We start from the raw sequence: 15,082 nt of genomic DNA, 5'->3' as shown, positions 1-15,082 counted from the left end.
AGCCTGACCTAACTCTTCCGGATTGGAGCAACTAGAAAGTTTATTATCAAAGAGGTATTTAAGCACGACTGTATATACCTATTCTATGCTTGCGGTTGGTCCCATGGTGTAATGGTTAGCACTCTGGACTTTGAATCCAGCAATCCGAGTTCGAATCTCGGTGGGACCTTTCAAAGGTGAACGTTTTACAGTTCTTGGCTTGGCCTCTGAATGTGGGAAAAACTCGTTCCTCCGCTTCCCATCGAATTCTTGTCGAAAACACCTTTGTGGCCGCGTGCACGGTATTGGACTCTCCCCTTATATCCAAGCATGAATTAAGTACCAAGCGCTTTCGCCTAGAAGAACGCTTTCAAAGCGTATCAAATTCACGGGTTTGGAGACAAAGAGAAAGATGCTCCTCTTACCTACTTACGAAACGCTCCAGCAGCAACGTGGAAACCCAATTCCTGTGATGGAGACAAACGCTTCCTCAAAAGTGCCTAGGTTCGAAGCCCTCCTCGCTACCACAACTAAGTCCTGCGTGTAAAGTGGCTGAGCCTTGGTCTCGGGCGTGTTTTTTTGTTTGTTTGTTTTATTTTGTTTTTTTTTTTTTTCTCTGTGGACCTCGCGCCCCGGGTTACTTCTCGGCCCTTTTCCCTATCCCCCATCTTGATGAGACAATTCACCCTCATCTGCTTTCTCTAGTCCCCTGTACTTCTTAGTCTCTCCGCTCACCCCGACTGCAACCTCTGGAAATCCCTCCAAAGCCAGCAGCCCTGGAGGGCTCGGGTCCCTGGTATCCACGGTGTCGGGTCTTCCAGCGGAGAGAAAACTCACCTAGGGACCGGACCCTGGCCTCGCCGCGCCGGGAGCTGGCATTCCCAATTCAGGACTAGACACGGTGGAGGGGCCCTACAACTTGTGTGGGAGACAAGGGAGATGGGGGTAAAAAGACCTCTGCCTTCGGCCGTTCGCCTGGCATCTCGCCTCTTCAGCTCCTAGTACCAGGGTGAAAGGAGGGGGATCCCTGACAGAGTCCTCCCCAGACACTCCCAAACACTCGGTCCGAAGCACCCGGGAAACAGTCCCTTGGAGCTGAAGGTCAAGAACAGAAAATGTACCCGCTATCTTGCCTCCCTTGAACTGTGTGTGTAGACCAGGATTGAATTGGAGATAGAGGTGATGAAACCTGGAAGGTCTGGAAAATTCCTGATAGACACTCATTTAGCTGTTAGAATGAGGTGGGAAATGTGAGGTGGCAAGGTGAGGGAAAGATGTGCCCTAGAGGACAGAGAGAACAAGAACTAAATTAGAAACAAGCATTTGTGTTTTGTACAAATTAATCTCTTCTATGATGTAAGAGACAACCTTTAAATCCAATTATTTATTTTCAGATTTCTTACTTTGACATTTTGATTTTCGCATACATACCAAAAAAGCAAGTCGAATCCTACTTTCACCAAGTCCATTAAACCATTAATAATTCATTAGCTCATATTATGAATTACCATTGGTTACACAGAGACTCTGTAACTAAGTTTACAAAATTTATGAAAGCATTATTTTGGCTCCCATTAGGCGTGCTTGATTGTATTTCATATGGTCTGTAATGGTGCTAATTGCAGAGGGAAATAACATTTTCTTGTGGTGTTGCCTTAGCTAGTGTGGCCCCACCTTCTTTCCACTTTGTTGATGTTAGCATGATGAGATATCACCCAAAGTGTTCTCCCTTTTCCTAATGGCCTAACAGCCTCTTCTACCTGTTTGGGATGCTTATAAGTCCAGCCATCCTTCCACCTAACACCATAGCCAGCCTGTGGTACTGTACCTAATCATTATGATCACACCCATCATCAAGCATCCACTTATCCTAGCTGAAACCAGTAACTCAGAGTTTATCCCAAGCCTCTAAATTAAGGTAATGGACAAGACCTGATTGGAGATGGTGCCTGCACAACGTGACCCAGAACTGAACAGAAGGCCAAGGAGCAGCTGCTATGAGGAGGCAGAAGCAGCCACCAACACTGGGAGAGGCTGGGAGCATACATACATGCTCTCCCTGATGCCTTACATGTTCTGTGGGTCTCCAATCCCTTTAGAAAGCTGAAGAAATTCCCGTGGGTATTATAAAAACCCCATCCTTGAACAAACTTTAGTTAGGTTCCTCTGAGTCCTCCTCTCAACTAGGTCCCATCCTTGGCTTGCCCAGCCCAATTTCAGCAAATAATCCAGTTGAGCCTAGTTTTAGCAAAAATCCTGCTAAGCCAATTCAGTAAGAATTCCTCACCTCAAAATCCTATCAAGTTTCCTTTTTCCACCCTTGATATCTAATCAAGTTCCTCGTAGTCATTTTCTATCAAATGGTTGTCTAACCCTTACTATTGGCTATAGATCCCCAGCTGCCCCTGATGTATTTGGATCTGAGTTTATTTAATCTCTCTCCCCTATTGCAATTGTCTGGAATAAAGTCTTCCTTGCCTATTTAACTCCATCTGGTACATTTTTTCTTTGACAGTTTCATCAAAGAATGTATAGGCATATCCTGGGAAAACTTCTTTTCCAAAGAAGACATCCAGCTAAGGATTGAGAATATGATCAGCTGCCCAGAGAAGATGTGTTCAGAATAGAGGACCAAGCCAATTAATGGTAGCTGATTTCCTGAGGAAATTAAAACCGATTTTAAAATCTGTCCATATCAAAAAATGTGTTACACCACATTAACAAAAATGAAGGATAAAAACCACGTGATTATATCCATAGATACAGAAAAAGTATTTGACAAAATTCAACACCCTTTCATCATAAAAACTCTCAAAAATTAGTTTTATAGAGCCAGAGAAATTAGATAAGAGAAAGACATAAAAGTCATCCTAATAAGAAAGGAATTAAAATTAACTCCATTTGCTGATGACAAGATCAGCAAATAGAAAACCCTAAAGATGTTACAGAAAAGTTAGAAATGATAAATTCAGTAAAGTTGCAGGATACAAAATCAACATTAAACAATCAGTAGCATTTCTATATAATGATGAACTATCTGAAAAGGAAATTAAAAAAACAATCCCATTTACAATAGCAAGAAAAACAAAATAAAATACTTGGGTATAAATTTAACAAAAGAGATGAAAGACCTGTACACTGAAAACTATAAAAGTCTGATAAAATGACAAAAACACAAATAAATGGAAAATATTCCATGTTAATGAAAGAATTAATATCTTTAAAATGTCTACAGCACCCAAAGCTATCTACAGATTCAATGCAATCCTTGTCAAAACTCCAATGTCATATTTTACACGAATAGAAAAAACAATTCTTAAATTTGTATGGAACCACAAAAGACCTCAAATAGACAAAAAACTCTTGAGCAAAATGAACAAAGCTGGCCAGGTGCAGTGGCTCACGCCTGTAATCCCAGCACTTTGGGAGGCCGAGGCAGGCGTATCACGAGGTCAGGAGTTCGAGACCAGCCTGGCTAACATGGTGAAACCCCGTCTCTACTAAACAAAATACAAAAAAATTAGTCGAGTGTGGCGGCGGGCGCCTGTAGTCCCAGCTACTAGGGAGGTTGAGGCAGGAGAATGGCGTGAACTCGGGAGGCGGAGCTTGCAGTGAGCTGAGATCGCGCCACTGCACTCCAGCCTGAAGCCTGGGCGATGGAGCGAGACTCTGTCTCAAAAAAAAAAAAAAAAAAAAAATGAACAAAGCTGGAAGCATCACATTCACTATTTATATCTATTATAAAGTGATTGTAATAAGGCATGGTACTGGCATAGAAACAGACATACTGACCTTTGAAAGAGAATAGAAAGCCCAGAAATAAACCCATGTATTTCTTGTCAATTGATTTTTGACAAGGTGCCAAGAACACACAAAAGGACAGCTTCTTTAATAAATGGTGATGGGAAAACTAGTTATCCACATGAAGAAGAATAAAATTAGACTTTTATCTTACACCATATATAAAAATCAACTCAAAATGGATTAAAATACAAGACTGGAAGCTATAAACCTATATACTGAAAAATAAATAGATAAGGGAAAAGCTTCATGACGTTGCCTGGGCAATGATTTTTTTTTTTTTTTTTTTTTTTTTTTTTGACTCCAAAGCACAAGCAACAGAAGCTAAAGCAGACAGACGGGATTGCATCAAATTAAGAAGTTTCTGCACTGCAAAGGAAACAAAGTGAAGAGGCAAACCACAGAATGGGAGAACATTTGCAAACCTTATATCTAATAACGGGTTAATATGCAAAATATATAAGGAATTCAAACAACTAAATAGCAAGAAAACAATCAACCTGATTACAAAATAGGCAAAGGAACTGAACAGACATTTCTCAAAAGAAGACATACAAATGGCAATACATATGAAAAAAAGATGCTCAGCATCACTAAGCATTGAGGAAATGAAAATTAAAGCCACAATATCACTTCACACCCATTAGAATGACTTTTTTTTGCTTTTTGCTTTGTTTTGCTTTTTGTTTTGAGACCGAGCCTGGCTCTGTCGCCCAGGCTGGAGTGAAGTGGCAAGATCACGGCTCACTGCAACCTCAAACTCCTGGGCTCAAGCGATCCCCTTGCCTCGGCTTCCCAATTAGCTGAGACCACAGGCATGCACCACCACGCCCCGCTGATTTTTATTTATTTTGTAGAGATGGTGGTCTCCCTATGTTAGCCAGACTGCTCTCAAACACTTGGGTTCAAACTCCTGGGCTCAAGCGATCCTTCCACCTTGGCCTCCCAAGGTGCTGGGATTACAGGCGTGACCCACCACACCTGTAACAATCTTTCATCTTTTTGACAAAATCTTTTTTATAAAAGCCGGCTTTTATCAAAAAGATGAAAGATGATAACAAGCGTTGACAAGGCCATGGAGAACAGGCAACTTTTGTACATTGTTGGTGAAAATGTAAAGTAGTACAACCATTATGTAAAATAGTATATAGATACCTCAAAAACTAAAAATAAAATTACCTTATGATCCAGCAGTCCCACATCTAGGAATATATCCAAAGGAATTGAAATCAATATATCAAAGAAATATCTGTACTCTCATGTTCACTGCAGTTAATAGCCAAGACATGGAATCAACCTAAGTGTCCATCATCAGATGGATATATAAAGAAAATGTGCTAGGCCGGGAACAGTGGCTCAAGCCTGTAATCCCAGCATTTTGGGAGACCGAGGCAGGTGGATCACCTGAGATCAGTAGTTTGAGACCAGCCTGGCCAATGGGGTGAAACCCCATTTCTACTAAAAATGCAAAAATTAGCTGGGCATGATGGCACATGCTTGTAGTCCCAGCTATTTGGGAGGCTGAGGCAGAAGAATCGCTTGAACCTGGGAGGCGGAGGTTGCAGTGAGCTGAGATGGCACCATTGCACTCCATCCTGGGTGACAAGAGCAAAACTCCAAAAAAAAAAAAAAAAATGAGGAAGAAAATGTGCTATATATACAATGAAATACTATTCAGACCTTAAAAAGATAGAAATTCTGTCAGTTTGCACAATGTGGATAAACCTGGAGGACATTATGCTAAAAGAAATGGCCAGACCCAAAAAGAAAAATACTTCATGATCTCACTTATATGTGGAATCTAAAAAGAAAGTTGAACTCATAGAAATAGAGAGATTAGAATAATGGTTACCAGATGTTATAGATGGGGTGGAAGTTGGGGAAAGAATAGAGTTGTTAGTTAAAGTGGTACAAAGTTTCAGATAGACAAGAGGAATGTTTTGAGATCTATTGCACAGTAGGGTGGCTATAGACAATAATTTAAAAAGTGAAATTAAATTAAAAAGAAAAAACCTGTCCAAGTTATGAGATGTGTACCTGGGAACATCGAAGATAGAAACTGGTCAGAAGCGGTAATCCCACACCTGCAATCCCAGCATTTTGAGAGGCTGAGAGGGTCAGGTCAAACCTAGGAGTTCGAGACCAGATTGGGCAACATGGTGAAACCCCGTCACTACCAAAAACAAAACAAAACAAAAGCAGTCCCAGCCACTCCGGAGGCTGAGGTGGGAGGATCGCTTGAGTCTGGGAGGTGGAGGTTGCAGTGAGCAGAGATCAGCCACCTCCCAGACTCAAGCGATCCTCCCACCTGGGTGATAGAGCAAAGCCCAGTCTCAAACAAAAAAAAAAAAAAAAAAAAAGAAGAAGAAGAAGAGGAGGAGAAGCAGGAGGAGGAGGAGGAGGAGGAAGAAAAAAGCAGCTTTCCTGAGGCAAACATTTACAGAAATAAAGAAAATTCTAGGCCAGGTGCAGTGGCTCACGCCTGTAATCCCAGCACTTTGGGAGGCAGAGACGGGTGGATCACCTGAGGTCAGCAATTCAGACCAGCTAGGCCAACATGGCGAGACCCCGTCTCTACTAATAATACAGAAATTAGCTGGACTTGGTGGCACGTGCCTGTGGTCCCCGCTACTCGGGAGGCTGAGGCAGGAGGATCGCATGAACCCAGGAGGTGGAGGTTGCAGTGAAACGAGATTGCACAATTGCACTCCAGCCTAGGCAACAAGAGTGAAACTCTGTCTCAAAAAAAAAAAGAAAAAGAAAGAAAAAGAAAATTCTAGATGAATGGAGATAACATGTAGATACTTCAGCCATGTACAAGCCTTAAGACCAACATAGGAAACATCTGAATACTTTATTAAATCACAGATTCAGGAACATCCCATCCCCCACTGCCCTGCCACTGAGGTTATAATGCAATAGATCATGATCGAGGCCCAGAATTCTTCATTCATAACACACATTTTGGGTCATTCTGATGTAACAGCCCAGAGGAGGGTGAGAGGAACAAGAATTTTAGTCATTACTGGTTAAGAGTGTAAACTAATAAAATCCTTTTGGAGGGCCATTTGGCAATATCTTAAATATTTTAAATGAGTATATCCTAAGACACAGCAAACTCACTTTTAAAAATTTATATTGCAGTATTACATATATATACATTCAAAATTTTATGTATGTATATATAAAGTTATTTGTTGCAGCATAGTTTATAATAGCAAAAGATACAGAAAACCCAAATTGTCCAGTAGAGAGCTGGTTAAATAATATATGGTAAAGTATGCATTGGGATAAATGCATCCTTAAAAAAGAATAAGCTTTCACTTTTTGTGATGATAGGTAAAGCTCTCCAGGATATATTGGTTAGGGAAATGGGGCAGGATAAGGAACAATATTCATTTTGTGATTTTTTTGAGATAAGAATAGAAATATATATTTTATGTAATATATATTCATATGTGCTTAGTATAATCCTGGAAAGAATTAATAACAGTGGTTATCTGTAAAGAATGTAATTAGGTGGTTGGGGAATAATTATGGGTGGGTGCAAGATTTTATATAGCTTTATACTTTTGGAATCATGTGAATGCAGTGACTATTCAAAAACTTCAATACAGTAAATAAAATATATTTTTTTCTCCGAAGGCCCACGATGGAAATCACAAGTAGAAACTATTCCATATGGACATTACTCTCTGTCTTGCTTTCAGAGGCATCTTTAAATATAACTGGGAATGTCGTGAGGAGTATATTTTTCAGCTTTGTCACATCTCTAAACAGAGACAAATCCTCCTCAAAGCTAGAGATCAGCAGACAATAATGTTTAAGAATTTTGTTGGGGGAGGGCACTTTAAAGTTAGCAAACAGTAAAAATTTCAGTAAGGTTAAAATTAGGCTGAAAATACCTGCAACACATAGTATCAATAATTTGTTGTACATGTTTATGTGGATGATTTTTATCATTTATTTTAAGTTTATTGACAGTATTTTTCTATAGCCCTCAATTAATTATTCAGTTGCTCCTTCAGAAGAGCTGGAAACTCTATGGAGAACACAAATATTCCTCGCCATTAAGAAGGTTACCATCTGGAGGGAAAAGCAAACACTACCCAAATGTCTCAACTGGCTAATTTAACTTACAAGTATGATCAATGTTGCTGAGGAAGAACTGTCCCTGAGATTTGAGAGAATCTTGTACTCAGAACTGAAAATTAGCAGAGGCCAGTTAAGATACATTTAGTAATTTACTTGGTTTCTTGGCAAATTAATCTACCCAAGATAAACGCTAACTAGGCAGCATTCAGACCCATCCTTTTAGAGGGTTAAATAAAACCTTAGGCAACGACGAGGATGGGATTCGAACCCACGCGTGCAGAGCACAATGGATTAGCAGTCCATCGCCTTAACCACTCGGCCACCTCGTCACATGTCAAGCGTGGCAAAGTCATTTTCTTCCTCCGCACAGTTAGTCCTGTAATAATACTATTTTTAATCGCTCTTTTTCTGGCTTAATCCTGATTCAGTCCTTACAACCACACTCAGGATCGGGTATTTTTAGGTACATTTCGCAGCAACCACAAAAGTGATAAATGACACCTAGTTCAGTTCAGTTACTTGGCACACATCAAACGAACAGATAAAAACAGTACGCCTAGGTATTAAACACGTAGATCCTTGCTGAACACCGGAATGAATGGACATAGGATTTGAACCTTGGTTTGCTGACCTGGCTCCAGCTAGCTGCTCTGTGTTCTCCCTTTGGAGGGACCGGATTATTCCTTCTCTTGATGAGAACATCTCCAGGGATTCCTGTTTTCTGGGAGGTGCCAGAAATTAGCAAGTAAACTATAACGAACAACAAACCGGCTCTGCGATTCCCTTATACATTTTTGCTTCGGAAATATGCCGGACAGCAAGGAGACGCTTTCATTTCTCTCTTGTTCTTTCTCTGGGTTTTGGAATTATTGCATTGCTGCGATATGCAGCAATGGGTCAAAACGGGGTTGGAAAAAAAGTAGCAAGACTCCCCTATGCGAACATTTTCGTTCTAAAGTAGTTTGGAATGTTACTGCTTAAGATGATTTAGCCTGGCTGCCACCAGCACTTACAGGGTCGGGTGGGGCAATCCTTCCTAGAGCAGGAGCCAGCTAGCTTGCGTCGGGGTTCTGTCCCACTCACCGTGTGATCTGGGCGGGCCACTTCAACTCCATCCCATAGTTTTTATCTATCCAGGAAGAAGCTGACTTTGGCAATTTCAAATAAACCCAGCACCAAGGAACCCATCTACTCACTAGGGCTTCTCGGCTTTTCTATATTTGGTGGAAAATATTGGAGAGATTATTTCTTGCCCAAATGCTGGGGTGTTTTTGTTTTTGTTTTGTTTTGTATTGTTTTTCCTTCCTTTGAAATCTTTACTTCTGTTTAGGCAGAAGGGACTGTCTTCTCTCCCCATCATGTTCCTTTACCAAATTTCATATATCCATCCTCACCACACAAGTACCCAACATGGAAAACTGACCTGGGTTAGAGGACTAAAGATTTGTTTATTTAATGATTCAAACAATCGTAGTTATTTATTTGAATGAGGACAGTTGTTACGATTTTCCGGTCCGAGGTGGGTGTATCACTTGAGGTGAGGAGTTCGAGACCAGCCTGGCCAACATTGTGAAACCCTGTTTCTACTAAAAATACAAAAAAAAATTGGCTGAGTGCGGCGGCGCACACTTGTAATCCCAGCTACTCATGAGACTGAGGCACGAAAATCACTTGAACTCGGGAGGTGGAAGTTGCAGTGAGTTGAGATCACACCACTGCACTCCAGCCTGGGTGACAGAGTGAGACTCTGTCTCAAAAAAAAAAAAAAAAAGAAAGAAAGAAAAAAAAAAAATAAAAGAAAAGAAAGTAATTATAGCAAGGTTGCAAGATACAAGGTTAATATATAAAAGTCAATTCCTTTTCTACATACTAGCAATACTCATTTGGAATTTGAAATTAAGAAAGCAACACTATTTATATTAGCACAAAAAAAAGAAAAGAAGAAAGAAACAGAAGAGAAAACAAAAAAGAAAAAGGATACTGAGATATAAATCTAACCAGATATGTACAAGATCTATGTGAGAAAAGCTACAAACTCTGAAGCCATCAGAGAGAATCCAAATAAATGGAGAGATATTCCATGTTCATAGATAGGAAAACTCAATATTGTCAAGACATCAGTTCTTTCCATTTGATCTATAGATTCAACACAATCCTAATGAAAACCCCAGTGAGATACTTAGTTGTAGAAAAAACAAACAAACTCAAAATTCATATGGAAAGGCAAAAGATTCAGAATAGCCAACACCATGCAAAAGAACTATGCTGAAAAACTAACATTACCCAATGTCAAAGTTACAGTAATCAGGACAGTGTGGTGGTGTGATATGGTTTGGTTGTGTCCCCACTCAAATCTCATCTTGAATTCCCACGTGTTTTGAAAGGGAACTTGTGGGAGGTAATTGAATCATGGGGCAGGTCTTTTCCATGCTGTTCTCATGATAGTGAATAAGTCTCACGAGATATGATGGTTTTAAAAAGGGGAGTTTCCCTGCACAAACTCTTCTCTTGTCTGCCGCCGTATGAGACATGACTTTCACCTTCTGCCATGATTGTGAGGCCTCCCCAGCTACATGGAACTGTAAGTCCAGTAAACTTCTTTCTTTTGTAAATTGCCCAGTCTTGGGTGTGTCTTTATCAGCAGTGTGAAAATAGACTAATACAGTTGTCAAAATAATAGAAAAATAAATCAATGGGAAGAAGTGAGAATTCCGAAATAGACCCATAGAAAACTTATCTTTGACAAGGGAGCAAAGGCAATTCAATGGAGAAAAGCATGATTTTTAAAACAAATTTTAATAAAACAATTGGAGATCTATATGTTAAAAAAAAGACTTTAGACATTGACCTTAACACTTTCATAAAAATTAACCCAAAATTGATTATACACCTAAATGTAAAACACAAAACTCTAGAATTTCTAGCAGATAACATAGGAGAAAATCTAGGTAGTGTTGGCTTTGGCAATTAGTTTATAAAGACAACACCACAAGCAAAACATCTGGAAAAAAAAATAAGTTGGATTTTATTAAAATTAAAAACTTCTCTGTGAAATACACTGTTAAGGGAATGAAAAGAAAATGTACAAAGAACTCTCAATAATTTAACAAAAAAACAAACAACCCAGTTAAAATGTAGGCAAAAGATCTGGACACTTCACTAAAGAAGGTGGCAGCTAAGCTTATTTACAGATTCTCAACATCATACGTAACTAGGGAAATGAAAATCAAAACAGCAGGTGGGGAGTGGTGGCTCGTGCCTGTAATCCTAGAACTTTGGGAGGCTAAGGCAGGCAGACTACTTGAGGCCAGGAGTTTGAGACCAGCCCGGCCAACATGGCAAACCCCCATCACTACTAACAATACAAAAATTAGGCAGGTGCAGTGGTGCGTGACTGTAGTCGCAGCTACTTGGGAGGCTGAGGTGAGAGGACTGCTTGAGCCCAGGAGATTGCAGTGAGCTGAGATCGCACCACTGTACTCCAGCCTGGGTGACAAAGTGAGACTGTGTCTCAAAAAAGTAAAATATAAAAAAAAAAACAGAGTTTTAAGAAATTTATCACCCAGAAATAATATATGAACCTACTTTGGATCATAAATCGAACAACTCACCTATAAAAAAATTTTTGCATAACTGGGAAAATTGAACATGGACTAGGTATTAGATAATATTAAGAATTTTAGTTAAATATTTTAGAAGTGATAAAGTTATTAAAATTATGGTTTTGTTTGTTCGTTCTTTTTGTTTTCTGTGCCTCAGGAGGTCCTGACAACATGTGCCTTTTTTTTTTTTTTGAGATGGAGTCTCACTCTATCGCCCAGGCTGGAGTGCAGTGGCGCGATCTCGGTTCACTGCAAGCTCCACCTCCCGGGGTTCATGCCATTCTCCTGCCTCAGCCTCCGGAGTAGCTGGGACTACAGGTGCCCGCCACCACGCCCAGCTAATTTCTTTTTGTATTTTTAGTAGAGATGGGGTTTCACCATGTTAGCCAGGATGGTCTCGATCTCCTGACCTCGTGATCCGCCCACCTCAGCCTCCCAAAGTGCTGGGATTACAGGCATGAGCCACGGCGCCTGGCCACATGTGCCCATTTTTTAAAATGTTCTTTTCTCTTAGACATATACTGAAGTATTTAAACATCAAATTACATGATGCTTAGAAGTAAAATACTTCAGTGGAGAAAAGGAGAGATGAATGAAATAAGAATGGTAAATGCTAATTGTTGTTGAACCTGGTTGATGTGTGCATGGAAAGTCATTACACGATTCTCTCTAACTTTATATAAGTTTGAAAGCTTTAATAAACAAAACTAGAAGAGCTTTTTTCGATGCAAGCATTAGCTGTCAACTACCTGTTTTTGTCAATGATATTCAAAATTACTCTCACTCTTGTTTTGAGGGGAGAAGGGGGACAGGGTCTTCCTCTGTCGCCCAGGCTGAACTGCAGTGGTGTGATCTCAGTTCACTGCAGCCTCCGCCTCTCAGGCTCAAATGATCCTCTCACCTCAGTCTCCCAAGTTGCTGGGACTACAGGCATGTACCACCACACTTGGCTAATTTTTGTGTGTGTATTTTTAGTAGAGATGGGGTTTTGCCATGTTGGTCAGGCTGGTCTTGAACTCCTGGCTTTCCGCCCTCCTTGGCCTCCCAAAGTGATGGAATTACAGGTGTGGATCACTGTGCCCAGGCAGAACTCTCACTCTTAAGGCTCCACCAATGTTGAGGTGTTTGAGGGGGGGAAAGTTGTTGTTCTGTGGGATCCTGGTACTGAAGACATGATCTGGGTAACCCCTAGCTCTTTCCTACCCACCCACCCCTCTATGCCCTCCATTTCCCTCTCTCTTCTGACATAATGAGGCATGCAGGCCTGAGTGAAGGAGTACATTCTGGCAGCTATGGGAACTATGGCTGTGCTGATAGTGCAGCTAATGCCTGTGAAGAAGAAAGAGAGACTCACTGAAAGTTTGATCTGTATAGGTCCTTTGGTTTATTTTTTAATTTAATTTAATTTTTATTTATTTTTTCTGATGGGTTCTTTTCTTACATATGATGATGATAATTCATGACACTTAAATAGTGATGTTTTGTTTTGTTTCTGACACGGAATCTTGCTCTGTCACCCAGGCTGGAGTGCAGTGGCATGATCTCAGCTCACTGAAACCTTGGCCTCCCAGGTTCAAGTGATTCTCCTGCCTTAGCCTCCCGAGTAACTGGGACTACAGGTGCTCACCACTACACCCACCTAGTTTTGTGTTTTTAGTAGAGACAGGGTTTCACTAGGTTGGCCAGGCTGGTCTCAAACTCCTGAGTTCAGGTGATTTGCCTGCCTCAGCCTCCCAAAGTGCTGGGATTACAGGCGTGAGCCACAGTGCCCAGCCTCTTTTTGCCTAAATCTTCCTAATAATTTTTGATGATAATGGCCTCTCTTTCTTCTCTGCCCCAATACCGCATTCTTTAAATAAAGCTTATGACTTTGGCATGTTTCTAGTAGGGCCCAATTCGTATGTGTATTAGTCTAGTTACTGTTTTATATTAACTTTATAAATTCCATTGACTTGGCTTATAATAGCTTTATGATTTTTGCTACTTAGGTAGGCCATTTGATTATCGCTGGTGACAGAATAATGTAATTACTAAACTCTGAATGGAAATAAAGTATTCAATAAACTCAAATTGAACTTGGAGTATTGTTGCTTTAATCTAGTGTATTTATGGAAAGCAAATCACAAAGATGGACTGTTGAGTAAAAGAAAATATTAAAATATTGTTAAATACTCTGTATTGCTGCTACTTTGGGATTTACCCATTTATAGGCACCAAAAATAAATTTTTTTTTTTTTTTGAGATGGAGTCTTACTCTGTCACCCAGGCTTGAGTGCAGTGGCGCGATCTCAGCTCACTGCAAACTCCGCCTCCTGGGTTCAAGCCATTCTCCTGCCTCAGCCTCCCGAGTAGCTGGGACTACAGGTGCCCCCACCATGCCCGGATAATTTTTTTTTGTATTTTTAGTAGAGACAGGGTTTCACCGTGTTAGCCAGGATGGTCTCGATCTCCTGACCTCGTGATCCACCCACCTCAGCCTCCCAAAGCGCTGGGATTACAGGTGTGAGCCACCACACCCGGCCAAAATAAATTTTACATAAAATTTTAAACACTTTCTCATTCTTAAAGTTTACTTTGATGGGTACACAAGTCTAGATTGGCAATTGTTTTATTTCAATACTTCCAAAATATATTTTATTGTTTCCTGGATTTTATCATGAAGATGCTTGTTAACATTCTAATTGTTCTTTCTTTGCAGAAAATCTATACATTCTCTCTGGCTGATTTGAGACATCCTCTTATGTTTGGTATAACACAGTTTCAGTATGAGATGTGTAGTTATGGTTGTTTCTCTTTAACGTGCTTGTGACACATTTGCTTTCTGACTCTCTAAGTGAAAATTTTCTCTCCAGTTTGGGAAATTTTCCAGGTATATTATATCTAAATATTATCTTACTTACATTTTTTTCTCTTCTTTTATTCCTGAACTCTAATCATATATACTTCAGAATTTTCACATAATCTTCCATTTCCATTATTATTATTTTTTAAATCAGTATTCTGTGGCTGTGTAATAAAGTACTACAAACTCGGTGGCTTAAAAGAACATAGAACTCAGCTGAAATGTATCATCTCATCTCCTTGTAAAATCGCCTGGATTTACAAATTCAGTGTGAGTTGGCAGGTCAGCTGGGACTCCCTGCTCTTGGATGCCCTTAATGCCTGGATGTCTGATACTTGGCAAGGGCTATTTTCTGGAGTTATCAGTTTTCCTTCATTTGATCTCCCCAACAGGACTGCCCAGCTTTCTTATACAGTGATAGTGTTCCAAGATGTTGAGAACTGACGCTGTAAGCTTTCTTGAGACCTGCACTTAGAAGTAACACAGCATCACTGCCACTGTGTTCCCATGGTCAAAGCAGATCACAAAGGCAGCCCACATTCCGGGTTAGGGGAAAAAGATTTGGCTTCACCTTCTGATGGGAGGAGATGCAAATAATTCGCAGTCATGTTTATCTATCTCAGCTTGCTTCATATGTTCCATGTTCTTAACTATTTTTGCTGTATTCTGGGTTAATGTTTTGGCTTTATCTTTCAGCTTAGTAATTCCTTCCCCAGCTGTAGCTAATATGCTATTTAGCCTTGCCTATTAGGAATTTTTTTTT

The 15,082-nt window shown here is 40.2% G+C and overlaps 2 non-coding genes across 2 annotated transcripts; one reads left to right on the top strand and one right to left on the bottom strand.

Moving 5' to 3' along the window:
* Positions 1–97: 97 nt before the first annotated feature.
* On the top strand, positions 98–169 carry TRNAQ-UUG (transfer RNA glutamine (anticodon UUG)). Its single transcript has one exon. It is a non-coding gene; the product is annotated as a tRNA-Gln (tRNA).
* Positions 170–8,122: 7,953 nt separating this feature from the next.
* On the bottom strand, positions 8,123–8,204 carry TRNAS-GCU (transfer RNA serine (anticodon GCU)). The gene has a single exon. It is a non-coding gene; the product is annotated as a tRNA-Ser (tRNA).
* Positions 8,205–15,082: the final 6,878 nt, after the last annotated feature.

Source organism: Symphalangus syndactylus, chromosome 23 (genome assembly GCF_028878055.3).
Source record: "Symphalangus syndactylus isolate Jambi chromosome 23, NHGRI_mSymSyn1-v2.1_pri, whole genome shotgun sequence".
In the NCBI taxonomy this organism is placed as follows: domain Eukaryota; kingdom Metazoa; phylum Chordata; class Mammalia; order Primates; family Hylobatidae; genus Symphalangus; species Symphalangus syndactylus.
The sequence above is the reverse complement of the archived record's forward strand: the minus strand, read 5'-3'. Positions and strand labels throughout refer to the sequence as shown.